Source organism: Frieseomelitta varia, unplaced genomic scaffold, assembly GCF_011392965.1.
Source record: "Frieseomelitta varia isolate USP_RPSP 00005682 unplaced genomic scaffold, Fvar_1.2 scaffold_301, whole genome shotgun sequence".
Classification (NCBI taxonomy): domain Eukaryota; kingdom Metazoa; phylum Arthropoda; class Insecta; order Hymenoptera; family Apidae; genus Frieseomelitta; species Frieseomelitta varia.
The window spans coordinates 111601-127345 of record NW_025110037.1 but is presented as its reverse complement, the minus strand read 5'-3'; the positions used below and the strand labels follow the sequence as shown (position 1 = coordinate 127345).

Sequence of the window (15745 nt, the reverse complement as noted above, 5' to 3'; positions counted from 1 at the left end):
TGTGTCGCGCACACTGCTGTACCGACGAATTCGAAACGATAAGTCAACGGATACACACAAGTTGACGTAAACACAGAATGTTTGTTTCCCTTTGCTAGATGGCACTGTACAGATAATCGAACATTTGATTTGAGCAGTGTTTCGTTGCTTCACAGAGGTGGTAGCTCTTGTCTCTTACCTAACTACAATTAGGAAATCGTTGCAGCGAAAAGTATATCGCGATTAGCTCGTTAAAAAAAAAAAAAAAGAAATAACGTATAATTTGCAAATTATACTAACTTAATTTTGTAGTCTTGTCAATTATTTATTTCTAGCCACTGGCGAATATTGTTTCCTCGAGTAAGCTACAACAAACCGATGGCCGCACGTTTCCAAGAATTTTCCGTAAACATTCCCATAATAACAGCGACTAGGTCTTGCACATAATCACTCTGGTGCTCGTTCGAAGCAAAAAAGGGAGGTGAAGAAAATAAGGAGGGGAAGTATTATCTAAGGCAATGTATCTTTCGCGTTCGCCATGTGTAACGTACGTTTCCTTAATGTCGATTCACCACGATGATGCACCGGTCACTTCGCGACCGAAATCAATTCTCTTCTGTAAAGATGCCAGCGTAAACAACGCTCGCAACCAAGCGAGTGCCTTCTCGTATTTCTAGACGGTGACAACGCCGAGTCAAAGCTCGTAAGGAAAGGTATTGCAGGTGAGAAACGAATCGATTGTTTTTCTAACTTCTGTCTGGAAAAATTTAACCGGTAGCAGTTTATAACGTATATACTGTTACAGAAGGTTATGGCGCAGCTGGGCGGTGACTCTGTACGTGCATAAAATAAACGGCAAGTACGGAATAAAATTTAGTAAGATATTTCCAGACTGGACGCTATATATGTATATACATTTATATTAGAGTAGAATATTCAAGGAAAAAGATCCCTAGAACAGAGTAGATTCGCGTACGAACTTTTCTTCAGATTTGTTTTCTTGTTACAGGCAATAGCGCGTAGTGTGAAAATGATGGATGGAAGAAGAATGGTACCGGTTGAAAAGCACGGTGGTAAAGATTCGATTCGCGCGGGACGGAGAGTGTCGATCAGACAATGACCTCGGCAACATGTTTCTAAAGGAGTCGACCAGCAGGAGACAATGGATATATAATATCACCTATAATTAGCCTCGTTAAAGCTGTCTCTAATAATAAGCAAAGCTAGCCAGATGGCAAAATCGCGAACGATAATCTGCCGGTGTGCTTAACGGTTATTAATAAAATGCGCGATTTATCTCGCAGCCACAAACACGTTTAATGCTTATCAATACACCATATGTACAACTCGGCAACACATTACTGCACACAATCCGCGGAGAAACTGCTTGTGCCAGATAATGCCTTTTATGACGATGCTCGTTGTGTCTGGAGGCTGCGCGGCAAACGGAATTCCCTTATCAAGACATGTTATCCCTTTGCGTACGGCACATGGAATTAACCTCGGTAAACAAATTATGGTTTACGGTAAACAAACATTGAAAAATTCAAACAGTTCAACATTTTTATGTTTGGCCAACAGCTTACAGGTGTCTCGTTCAGAGGATACGCAAATTTGCTTTCAAAAATTTATTTCACTGTTTATCAATCACAGATTTGCTAATCTAAAACTAACTGAGACATCAATACGTTTATCCAAGAAATATCAAACTTTCATCAGGGGCCGACGAATTCTTGTAAGAATTTACAACCGCTGAAAATCACATCATCAATTGTTACAATTGATCTTATTAGAATCTACGATCCAAAGGCTAATAAAACGTATATTTTGTTAATTCCAGAAAGGAGAAAGAAGGTGAAATCATCATGCTCGAGCACTGAAAAAGAGAATGCCTATTTAACGCTGGTCGATTGATACAATAATAACGAGACACGATGCTCTGCAAACTATGCCGCATAAAATCAGGCATCTATTAATATCAGCGTGCGACACTTTGGTACGCGAAGAAGAGTATTGTTCTCGTAATAAGAAGCTCGAAGGCGGATTTACATAAAATTCTACAATGAATCTGACGATCGAACACACGCGAGAGAGCCGGAGGACTCGCGGTTGCCGCGGCAGATAAATATTATTGCAACTCTCGAGCGCTCGAACCACTTGATAGTATAAATATATCTCATCGAAGACGAGGGCAAACACGCGAATGCGTGAACGTTGCATTGTTGAATACGTTGAACAAACAAGATCCGACCCTTTTTGGCCGTGATAAGTGACAAATCTGCATAATTTCATTAACCCACGATAGGTGGTGCTCGTTCATTTGGTATGTAATTCAACGTGAGCCTTGCCAAACGGAATCTCGCTTTCGATTCTAGCGTATGATCGCCGCCCGAGTGTAACAATTATTTCACGGGACAATTGCCGACGCTATTCCGAGTACTTAATTAGACTACGCGGCCTGTTGTTGCTCGATGACACATCTCTATTGGGTTTCTCTGCACGGATTCTCGTGTATTTCTGTTTGTCAAATGACTAATATGCGAACGCCAGTAACAATGAAACGCGTATGATGGAGCAATGAATGGTCGCGTGATTTTTTTCCTCTCGGATATTAAGCGTTAAGTTAAGAGAAAGAAAAAAACATTTCGATATTATAGATTTCATTTGAAAAATGAGAGGAGTTGAATGCGTATAATTTCATTTTCGATTTTGGAAATCCAGTGAGTTACAGGTACAGGCACACTTAAGAGATTCGTATCTTTAAGATTGATATTTTTCATAGATTAATATTCTTACCTAATCTCTAGTTTTAAATAACTGAAATAATCTCAATGACGTCTATACTTTTATGGATAATTTAAATTTCGTTCGCGTGTAATACAATGAATATATTTTTATTAACCAGACTTTACAAAGACAAAAATTGAATTGTCATACTATTTCAGTTTGTTACTGCATCAAGTGCCGCTGTTGTTAATTTTTCAAACAAATGAAGCATGAGATTTCTCAAATGACCAAATTGTATTAATAAATAAATTTCTATTTATTTTTGTTCTAACTTGTATGTATTTTATCTAGATTGGTTGTGGATCACAAGTCAAATTGTAATCGTCAATAGATATAGCAACGCAAGGTTTATATAAATCTTTCAAATTGCACCATTCTATTTGCAATTGCACCAACCACTAAAATTTTGTCGACAACTGACTGCAAAAAAATAAACCAGCTTCAGCACTTTTACGTCGAGAGATAAGTAATTTGTATTATAAATATATACGTACAAGTGTTCAACATGCCCTCTTGAACCAATTGTATTTTTTTTTTTTCTTTTCAAGAAAATTGTGCTAAATCATAAGTAGGTGTACGATAATCGTTTGAAGGATGATCTATCTATCAAGCAAGGAAGATAAGGAAGAACTTAATTCATAATCAGTCATTCTAACTGTTGGAGAGCTGCGTATCACTGTTACTGTGTAATCTTGTCTTTTATCGTAGAAGAGGAATCATTAGATCAACCGGCTGGTTTTCTAGATAATTCTTAATATCAAGTTCATTGTAATATCTTTCCGTTGAAAAATTCTCAATCAAATCTGAAGAGCGTTTAAAATATTCATTCAAGATAGAGACTCAAGGCAATAAATAACACATACGATTAAATTAAAGGAGCGCAGTTTAAAAATTTCTTGAAAATACCGACGCAATTTCTCACAATCTCCATCTGATTTAAAGCCAATCACAGCCTCGAGTGCAGCGTTCGTTTGATGTATTACTTTATTATCATTACAAAAGAACGTTTTTTAAACGATGTTAAGCACAAGGAATAATGTTTTACAGCTTACAATTAGTCAGAAGAAGGACAGAGTTTGGAGATCAATCTGAGGAGTACAAGTTTTTTAGCGAATCCCAATTTCATTCAACTAAAGTAATGTGATAAAATATTCATAAAAGGTAACGTCAATAGTTTCTCAAACTAGAGTATGACACTTGATCCTTCAACAGAGATTTTACTTTTGGACAGAAACAAAGTGTTGCGTGACAAACTAGGCGAGATACTGCACAATGATGGCAGACAATTCGAAAAAGGGTCTTCCAGTGGATAAACGAGTCTAATTTCATAGCTATCAAATATGCGTACGCCTGTCGTTAATGGATTGAAGCCTTGATTCCAACGATTCGCCAGAGTTATCATCTTATTCATCTTTGGAATTCGCTGCATAATTCATGGGCTCGGCGAACACATGATCTCTCCTTGCCAGGAGACGATTGGCCAGACGCTGACGATTAACTTTTTTTTTTTTTTGCGTGCAAACTGCGAACACGCGTGAAGAAATTGACGGGTCGATTGATCTCGCGATCAGCGCCAAAGATATCAGACGTCATGTTACATAAATCGATATGAACGATAGAAATCTTCGATTCCTCAAAGAGGGCAGATTAATTAGCGAAAAGTTGATCCCATTGATCGCCTGCCTATGAAGTGCAGCAATAAGAATCTTGTGTACCTTTGGCCGATAACGTCCAGCGGAGCGTCGTTGTTAGCGGAATGATCCGCTAATTGTCAATTTTCTAGAATCTTTGCGGCCGTCGGCGCTACAACACTTCGTTGAACGTTCAATTACTTCATTAGCGCTTGATCAACGAATTATTCGTGCTACTCGTGCACTTTTCGCCGTAGCTTTCAGCTGGTGATCTATGAACAATTTACGAGCCTGTTCCAACGCCTTTGCTTCGACGTGTAGCACGTTCCTCTAGTAGAAAATGTTTAAATCGAACGTATTGCCAAATCTGAAACGTGTGGCAATACGTGCAGTTTGACGTATAGTTTCAATGATTTTTGTTAGACGTAACTTTTAAATTCAGGATTTACTGTATACTTTGTAATTGCGAGATCATCGAACAATTGTCAATTTTTATACGTGAATGTAACGCACGAGTAATGTAAGTTTGTGAAATTCGCACACTGTCATTGCAGATCGCCTCAAAGTCCGGATTATTTGTAAATAACAGTGTGCGCGTGAATGAAACATCATGGAGCAAAACGGTGGATAATCGTGGATGGAATTTATCAACGCAGCCGAAAAACTGGAGCTCGATATCTTTCCCTTTAAGCTGTAGGCGTGCATTGAGAGACTCGGCTCGCCATGGCATCAGTCCAAATCACATGACACCAGGTGCACACGCTATATCCAAGTATTTCCCTCCCCCCCGCCCTGTCTCACGCGACATCACGCTATTTTAATGAGATGTATCCGTCTGTTATAAACGTTGTAGTTATATTTTCATGCTTTTTCACACGCCGGTATTTTCACCGTCGCATTCGGCAAAAATTTTGTCTTGTTCCTTGAGAACGGAGAGACAAGAAAACTGAAGGAATTCAGTCGAGTGTCTATAATCTTTTTGTTGTTTTCCAGGGTCTATTTTCTAGATAGACACTGATACTGTTATGCACTGAAATTCCATCAAGTTCGACAAGTTTAATAATAGAAACAGTGTAAAATTCTAAAACCATGTAACGGAGATTCACATTGTAAAGAAGAAATACACACGCTGAATTGGCAAGTGTATTTACATTTAAACAAAGAAGAAGAGAAAGAAAGCAGAGCTGTTTCTTTGTAATTAAATCAACTTGGCTTAGACTTGTCAAAATATTGAATACTCGTGCAGTATCAGTGACTTGTCGTTTGTTATTTTTGCAGATAGTATCCTGATTTCAGACCTCGACAAAAGAGTGAAGAAAGGAAATTCTCGCACCTCTTCTTTTTAACAGCAAAGTACTATACGTATCGAACAAATCTCGTTAATTTACCAAAGTAACCGAGATTGGCCTAACGTGTCTCACGTATATGGAAGAAGAATGTTGCAGCTTTCGGTGTCGACGATCGATTACACAAGCCATTGGACACGGTTGATCTCATGATAACCACCAGCCAGTCAGCTGTTTATCTTGGATTTGGTTTTTGGCGTGTAATCGGTTAGAATCGCATCGTGCATCGGTTCATTGGATTTTTTTAATCGATAACCGCGTGCAAACAGCACTCGCGGATACGTTACGTTCACGGACGGGCTATAATTACACGGTCTCCTTCGTGTTTAATGAAATGCAGGCGAATTCGCAGCATTGTGCAATAATTCACGGACACCGATGCTAACAGGAAGAGAAGCTTCGAACGACGTTTCTGCTCGACATTCCACGGTAAAGTTTATTTGGAGCAAATGAAACTAGAGAGCATGAAAGTGAATTAACGTAACCGGATAACATTGTTTAACTAGCTTCTACGTAAATTATGCAGGTAGGCAAATATCATTTAATAACGTGAAATGAACAATTGTTTTACTGCGTTGTATTTGCTAACAGTATGACGATCGATAATGCAAGCAAGTTTGTTAATTATTAATACACGGTATACACCTTCGTTTACCTATCGTATGCGCATAATACGATAAAGTAAATAAATTTATGTTTTACAGAGAGTAACAGAAACAATTTAATTTACTGCACTTTATCTGTCAATGATTGAGAACTGGCGGCATGCGAGTATCAACTACTGACTACGCTTTTATGCGTTTGAACATTTCTCAAACTATTTATCATATCGCAAAGCTCTCCTTTAAGAATAGATAAACATATTCATTTGCTGCAATTCATTTCACATACATGAGTAATTTCACTTTACACGTGAGGGCAAATATGCAACATTCACGATTGTTGTAATAATTTTTTTTTTTTTTTCAAATGTAGGCTTCGCAACGTGTAACTTTTTTTTCCGTCATCTAGAATCATTCCATTCTGCCCGAGAGAAAAAAAGCTGAGAAACCACTTCTTAGTAAAGTAGAAATAAGAGCCGTGCTCATCTAGGTTTTTTCTTTTTTCTGCGTTACAAATTAATTAAATTAAAAGGTAAACGATTGCTCTGGCAGCAACTCGAGCTTCTTAATGACTAATTTCAGCACTGCGAAGTGATCATCGTAATCACGGTGTGCGCAAGTAATTATAAAACAAACGATCGTGGAAACATAATTGCAGCGTGAAAGTAAATCCGTTCTCATTAACGGCCTGTTGGAAAGCAAATTGCACGAGCCTTTCTTTGTGCCTTGGAACAACAGAATTTCTTAACCGAGAATTATCTAGTTACTCTAATTAACAAACAAAAGAAATTTATTATTTCTTATTTATTTATTTTTATATTTATTTATTTATGTTTATTTTTATATTTATTTATTTATATTTATTTTTATATTTATTTATTTATATTTATTTTTATATTTATTTATTTATACTCATATTTATATTTATTTATATTTATTTATTTATATTTATTTTTATTTATTTATTTATATTTATATTTATTTTTATTTATTTATTTATATTTTATTAGTTTATTTTTTTCAGACAGAGATCCTTCATTTTCAATTGTTTAAAATTGATCCGTGCTAAAGAAATTTTGGGGCCGTTTGAGGAGGAACGAGAAGAATCCCAAAAATAAAATTTCTTCTTTAGCAAACGTATTCCAATGACATCATGTTCGCCGCTTCGTTTGCCAACTTTTGCGAATGCTGGTTGCACATGAATGTTCGCATCATTTGTTTTCATATCTCTCTGATTATATGGCTCTGTATCGATTCCGTCAAGAGAAGAAAAGATGATAGAAGTTCGAACCGGCTAAGAAAAAAAGAATTATTTTTCAAATGAAACGTTTTAACAATGGAAACTTGGTCGTGCCTCCTGCAATAGAGGTTTAACGAAAATAGATTATACCGATTTTGAGCACAATCATGACAATAATTATACTTTGCTGCTAGTAGAATTATCAAATGAAGAAGTCGTCATTAATATTTATTGTTTTCTTCACGAAGTGATTGCCAAAACATTGGGAAATCAATTCTTCATCTTGCATTCTTGAATATTACCATAATTTAATCAGTGGCTGAAGTATTACGTAACATAACAATATCAGATATGAAATAAATCATTAAATTATTACAGGATACTAAGGAATAGGTAAGACTTCATGGACTTGTGGTATTCACTGAGGAGAACAAAAATGGAGGTGGAGAAAAATGCAATGTGCCCAAAGTCTGCCAAGTTGTTCTAACTTGTTTCTTTTTATCACTGAAATCTATTGGAATCTATTTCCCTAAAATGTCAACAATGGATGAATTTTTTGAATAATTTCTTAAATGTAATTCCAAGTAATTCCAGGTACTTGGAGTGGCGATTCAGTTGAATATTTAAAAGTTTGGCTCTGCTCGAAGTATCCAGTTTCCACAGAGAAATTCGCGATATTTGGGTCAAACCGATTTGGCTCAAACTTTGTACATAGTTTAATATTAACCAAAGTCATGTTTTACAACGCCTGATCTCCTTTATACTCGGACGTAACGTTTTAATTGCAAAAACAAAACAACAAATTGATAAAATAAAAAAATAAAAAAGAACGTAAGCGTTAAAAGCGTTAAGGCACAGGAAGAATGGTTATAACAAGTCAAGTATCTTTTTTCAATTCCAGATAGCTGTAATATCGACCTCGTTTTCTTTCGGTCGGGGCGATAAAAATGGCCTCTGAATCTCAATAAAATGATGTATGCGATGCATTCGATCTTGAATGAATTAGCTGAATTCACACTGATACAAGTTGTGAAAGATTTCCAGTGAAGTTTCTGTTCGATAAAATTAATTGAAACATTAATTAGCTGGCCGAAATCAAACGGAGATAGGAGAGAAAATATCGGCGAAATAAAGAAAAAAAAAAAGAAATTAAATTAATGAAACGAGAATAAAGAAACGGGAGTTGTGGAATGAAATAATTGGGTCAGTGACTAGAATTTTCATTTTAATTTTTCATTACGCGAAAACATTCGTTCTGTGATAATTCCTCCTGTTTCAGAGATCATGTTCACAAGGTTCGTTCCTGTCATCGATCAATTCATTACAATTAAGTTTTCATCATCAAACGCGACAGAATTAATAATTACTCTCTTGTCACCGCACGTAAAGGCCAATAAGTAGCAGTCTTTCAGTGTTTTTTTCTCTTTTTTTTTTCTCCTTACTGAGCATCACTCTATTCAGGCATTATTTACTGCACAATATTTATGATATTTACAAAAGCTGATGCTAGACGTTATCCGTGAATTCATTGAAGAATCATTTTTCTTCCTTTGGCAGACAACGTGACGACCACAACTTGCAGTCATCATCGTGAATTATTTATTTGCTTATATTTTGTTTAAATGTACCGCATTTCTATTGGCGATCTCCTTCTGGACATCATCGCAAATGCTAATTGACTTGAGAAACATTCTTGAAATATTCTTTTAAAACGGCACACGACTTGATACATATTTGACTGCAATTTCCATTTGTAGACTTTGCTCAATTGGATAAAATGACGGGGAATTTAAATGATGTGGGAAATAATTATCACTTCATGCTCTCTGAAGATTTCCTACGCTTTTAGAATTAAATTGTCAAACATGCTTTGAAGGAAATAAACATTAACAACCGTTCATTACGTATGATAACATCTTTTTCATTTCATTGGCTCTTATATTACTGATTCTATTTTAATCGAATCAGTGTATCATTACTCATAGATACTGAGTCTTTCGAACTGTTCTAGGTTTGCATACTGTACCAAAAGAGGCGAAGGAAGGAAAAAAAAAAAAAAAAACAAGAAAAAGAAGGTGTGGATAATTGAATTTGCGCAGAACAAGTTTTAAGCCGCTTAAAAAACGACCAGAGAAGACCCGGTGAATACTTTTGATTGGAGACTTCGATATCTGGAGTTATCGGTCGCGGAAACACGTTGGCAAATGTGACATAATTGGCTGGGTATAACAGACTATCGTCCACGCATTAATTAAACCCATTTCGTTAACTGGCCATCCGGCACTTTATCTGGCCAGTTATCGAGGCAGCTGTATTTCTGGGAAATCTCTCTTTCGCTATATGCTTTTTAATCTTAGACCGTGTAAATAACGTGCACATAAATATACATAGTTGATCGATGAACAGTGCTGTTACTTTCACGGTGAACCGACGCGGAGGATCGATCGACCAGGTTACATGTTACATGCTACACTATCGCCTTTTTTCTCTCTTTTTCTCTCTCTCTCTCTAACTTTTGGTAACAAGCCTTTCGAAACTGTTCATGTTTACAAAATTCGATTATTCTGCTTTCTAAATTTCTTAGCTGAAGCTCCATGTTGCCATGAAGCTGTTTGTTTATCAATCGTTCATTGAGATCATAAACATTTTCAAGATGTTCTCAGGATGTTGAGGTAAAAAATTAAGATACGATTTAAAGCATTCAGATGTAATTAGAAGTAGACTATTTAATTTATTTATTTCACGTGCGAAAGAGTTCTCCTTTAATACGTTTATTTTACGCAAATTGACATTATTCTCCAGCAAAATCATTTACTTATTTTTTTTTTTGTTTCTACTTTTTAATCTCATCTTGTTGTTGTGTTCAAACTACATCAGCTGACGATACGTGTAAAATTCCATTCTATAGTACGATTTATAGATTATTTACATTACCTAAACAATTTTCATTGAGGACTCGCTAAAAAATAACCGCGTCTTTTTACGTGGATGTTCCGCTGTTGGTGCCGTTTACTTTATACTCATTTTGCGCGTAACATTCTGCTTGACAAAGCATGAATGAAAAAGTTCGCGGAGGGAAATTTTAGCTCGCGATAAAATGAGATTGAAGCTTTCTAAATATCATGTGACGCGATTATGCAAGAATAACTTTCAAGTTGTTTTCCTTTTTTTACAATCTCGTGCCTACACCTTTTCATTCTCTGCTATTATACTTTCAATTATTTTTTTCTTTTTCGTGTATATATATATATATATCTTTAATTATTATGTACACTGAAGAAAATTTCCTTCTGAAACAAATCTTCACGTACAGAAATTCTACCGGCATTGTGCCCGGTTGCAAAAAAAGAATCAGGTCAGCGAAGGTACGAATAATTTATGCAAACGCCGCGATAGATCCCACTCATTTCATGTTTTTCACTGGACACTTTATATAGACACGATCGACGACGAATATTGCGTTGTAAGGTGCATTCTAGTTTAGTAGTGACGAAAATAAACACGAGAAGTCTGTGCGCGTATAAAAATAGCGATAATTGCGGCAATATTAAACGACGAGTTAAAGCGTTAAAAATATTTCGTTCAATCATCTAATAAGTATTCCGTTTATCAAAACAACTTTCTTTCCCTCTTATCTTTCGCTAGTTTATTGGTGATTTCACTTTTCTTTTCTCTCTCTCTCTCTCTTTAAATTTCATTGAATGCAGATTACGCTTTTTTTTCTAATCGATATCTTATTTCTACTGTAGCTGTGTTATTTTAAGATTGAGCATTAGAAAAATAACGACACGGCTATAAAAATATTGGTTAAAACGGATATGTTAGAATTTTATATTTTAATATTTCTTACGCACTGCAAGAAAAAAAAATAAGATAATGAAAATGAGCTCCAATAACAGTTAATTTTGTTCATTTTTTTTTTTTTCTTTTTTTCTACGATTCGTGACTAAACTTCCTTAAACAATTTATCTACACGTTTTATCTACCACAATTACTTTTTACACGAATATTTTATTTGTTTCGAGTGGTATTTAGAAACGATCTTAATCGAGAGGCAGGAAAAATACTCCACTCGAGATATTGTTTCTACGAAAAATCTGCGCCGATAGCACGGGCCAAAAATTATTATACCGCCGTTCCTATAATAATAATTGGTCTACGCCGAGTCACATTTCCGGGCGGAGAATTATTTTTTCATAATGGTGACACACATACGCTATAGCTTTCTTGATAGCTAAAGCTCCTGCTAGTTTCAAGGCCTTCTTCACAGAACTAATTGCTTTTACGAAATGGTTGACAGTGCATATTAAATTTAGACCATTTTCTAGAACGAATGCCTGAAAGGAAGCAGCTACGTTCCGAAAATCTATGTATAGTTAGTCAAACTCACCAACGTATAGAACAATTTCTTCTCTCTCTCTCTCTCTCTCCCCCTGCTACATTCTTTCGATCATTTTCAATAGTATTTTTTCAACCATAATAAACATCTATCTAACTTCTATTTAAAAACGAAATATAAGAGGTTTCAATTCATTACATATTTTTCTTAAAATTTTTGTTAATAAGTTTCTTTCTAAAATAATTTATTTCACTTGAAACTTTCTTCTTATTCATCATTATTAGTTACTATTACTTATTACAGACGAAAATGTAAAAATTACATTTACACATGTAGAAACAGTTTCGCGAAACGATATCAATATCCTTATATTTACAATTAATTTACAGATCCTCGAGTTCTGTAGAAGGTACAATCATTTCCTGAGCAGCGGAGTTCTGCGAACTTCTAAAAAAAAAAGCATTTCGACATAATTCATCCATTTCGACTTCGCGGATATACTCGTGGACACGTGTATCACTTGCGCTGCAACAACTGATTGCGGACCATAACGAGTGGCCAAAATCGTCTACAACAATTCGTCGCTGTCTTTTTGAACTCGTCGAATATTATATGACATCACTGGATAGAAATTACTGAGAGGTAATAAATTTATTATTTGTTTTGCCCGTATATTTGGTTACACTTAAATATATTAATTTAAAACCGAGGGAATATTGTAATTTTGGGAAACAAAAAAAAAAATTCTCCACGTCATCCGAGCGCAAAAGAGATTAAAAATGAACCCGTAAAGTATGTGGCAAGGCAATACATATGTCATCCGCACAGGAATTTCCGGTCCATGCACGAGCGCGTTCGTAATCGATGTTAAAACGAACCTGGACGAGGTAAACCACCCTATCGCTGGCACTTGACCAACGATTGCCTCATGTGTTTATTAACGCACGATAGAAGAATGTGACGCGCATCTAAACCATTTCATAACGCAATTGCAGCGGAGAGAAGCGCGGCCAATTCGTCCGCGAGATTTAAACCGCTGACATGTTGCCGAGTTCGTTCGTCAGATATGGAACACAGCTGATTATGGTTGGCGCGCGCAGGAAGATCCCGGTCAGCGCTACGTGAAACATCAGCAGCAACGATCGTCGAAAAATAGGAAAATTTTCGATTATCCAAAGACTGGCGATTCGAGGAAACGAAGAACGAGAGATTTTCGTGGCTGAGAAGTGCAAATTTGACGATTTTATTAATTCGACCTCTAGAAAGGTGACGATGAATCTTTTTCAACAGTTGACTTTCACGCTTGCTGGGAACATGTTTTCACAATCGTGCCGATAAACCACATAATTATCGTTATCGATTTTTAAAATTTCGCGCGCCACGCATTTTTGCATTACTCGATAACTCGCTGAAAAACAAGAACAGCATTGTAGACGTCTTCTCGTCGACACTCGATCAGAAGTGTTGTTACGGATAACACACATAACGATTGTTTACTCGCCGATATGCATTGAAAAGCGTTAATAACGCGAGGCGTTCTTCAAGATAACGTATCGACAAATAAATTGCCCATTTCGATGGTCACACGGGAGCGACGTGTTACACCGACGGCAAATATTATCGGTTTAAATGCGCGTTGATTTATGAATTTAAGTCAGCACCAGCGTGAGAATTTTCGAATCTTGCAAAGTTTTCTTTCCTCGTTCTCAACGTACTCGATCGATTCAACTCGAGATAATTTTGACAACGCTGGGTTTAATTTTCCAATTTCCGAAGAGACGACTGTCCAATTTCTGAAATCCTTTATTTACCAATGCAATTATTACTCAAGTCAAATCGAAACATGCTGAATCGTTTCTGAAACATCTGAATATAAATAATCGTTGAAAATTTCGTTTTATCCGAAAAAAACGATGTTAACTGGGACGTTAATTTGTCATTGTCATTGATTTTTTAATGCGATCACGAACAAGTCAGTTTATAATTAAACTTATTATCGTAACGTTGACTCTGATTTCTCGCTTGATTTGTCCAAGTCCACTATGGTCATTTTTCAAATTCGCGTGCGAGCAGATTATATTCGAGGGCATAAAGAGAGGAGGGAGAGACGAAGTCAACACTCGTTGCATTATGACGAAATCATTGGAGAACAAACGTAACATCGGTGATGGGCTCAAAGGACTCGTGTGCTCGTGAAAGCGTTTACGGCTTTTAAAACACACGAAAGTGTGGAATAACGAAACTACAGAGAGAAAGAGAGAGAGAGTTTTAACGCCAGTTCAAAAATAGTCGGCCGCGTCAGGTCGTAGACTTTGATACCCTGCGGAATGAAAATATTTTTCTACGGTGCACGAACGACTGTAAATTTCCTCTCTGTACGAATATCCTGCCGGATAAATTGCATTGAACGTGTATAATCATCGTATCAAGGGAAAGTTCACATCGTTGCATTGATTTGTTATCAATTTGATATCAGATTTCATTATCAGCAATTTCTTCTCTCCCTATTTTTTTTTTTTTTTTTTTTGTTTTTTTTTTTTTTGTTTCACGTCCAATTTCCAAGCGATCTAATCCAAACAAACGCTTCGAAAGCGTTTTTGCATTATAGGCCAATCTCGATTCTAGATTTCCGACGAAAATTGTACGATAATGAGAGAGAATTGAAGTAATTGGTGATCGAAGATCAAAGGTTTGTTATGTCGTTCGACTTCCGTCATTTTACATACATACTCTCGAACGAAGAATGTACGTGAAAGTCGATCGTACTGCTGGAAATTTGTAGAAACTTTTTATCGCTCGTACACGTGTGTAGAAATATCATTTCGATGATAGCTCTTCCTTTTTTCTTATCAAGACTGACATTTAAATATCAGATCCGTGCAATACGAATTTAAAAAGAGAAAAAAAAACGTCACCGATAACGCCCAACCTTTTTGTTGGGACAGTAATCCATCAGATTGCGCGTTATCGCGCGTAAATCATATCATAACAGATTTACGATCGATCTGTCCGATCAGCCTACTATAGTCTATTATAACAGTCAAATACTTCAGCGTGAAATAATAAATAATACGGAGTACGTAGATAATTATTTTTTTGCATCTCGCGGACACAAAGGCATTGTATAAGTCTCGTCTGCGCATGTGAAAAATTCCACCGCCGTATCTGGTAATTAATAGTCTCGTATCAATATTCATTACGTTTCGTACGTTTCTTCCTCTTCGTTAAACACACGCTGTGAACAGAATGCTTTGTCGAGACAAATATGGAAATCGCCAGTTCGTACAATCTTCGGATATTTACGAGCGGTATGTATCATAGAATGTTGTTGTTCGTTAAATATTGAACATCGAGTCGACTTTTCGCTGCATGACTTTTAGGATAGCAATGTTTTTCAATGTAGACACCGAGGTGCCTATGGGCGGCCAGAACTTGTGTACCAGTCGCCGCTTGAAAACACCCCAGTATGTGTATGTATCCTCTGTATCGAGTGGTGTTTTCCACGCGTTCATGCGAACTGAAGAACCGTTTTAAGTTAACCACCGACCGGTCAGTCGTTCTAAATTGAACGAGATGGTTAACAAAGCGAAACAAAAACGAAATTGAAAGATTACAACGATTACCGTGGCAAAAAGTTTAATTATGTAGGCAGAGTCGCCTGCAAGATGGCGGCCAGGACAGGCCAGGAGGAGTGCCCAGGAGTGAATTGAATCGTTCGATGCAGCCCGACACATCGTGGAACATCGAGCAAGCTAGTGTTGAGTTAACACGTTCCGAGACGAAGCCGGAATGATTATATATACGTTACAGCTTTCCTTTTT

At 36.5% G+C, this 15745-nt stretch overlaps 1 protein-coding gene and 2 long non-coding RNA genes across 6 annotated transcripts in view; 2 read left to right on the top strand and 1 right to left on the bottom strand.

Annotated features, from left to right (window-relative positions):
- LOC122529678 (GTPase-activating protein skywalker) overlaps positions 1 to 15745 on the bottom strand; it is a 39863-nt gene that overhangs the window by 14153 nt on the left and 9965 nt on the right. The gene's annotated exons all lie outside the window — the stretch shown is intronic.
- On the top strand, positions 999 to 2983 carry LOC122529681. The gene is made up of 3 exons (XR_006306841.1): positions 999 to 1484; positions 1568 to 1714; positions 1820 to 2983. It is a non-coding gene; the product is annotated as an uncharacterized LOC122529681 (long non-coding RNA).
- LOC122529682 lies at positions 4114 to 6350 on the top strand. The gene is made up of 3 exons (XR_006306842.1): positions 4114 to 5150; positions 5391 to 5591; positions 5676 to 6350. It is a non-coding gene; the product is annotated as an uncharacterized LOC122529682 (long non-coding RNA).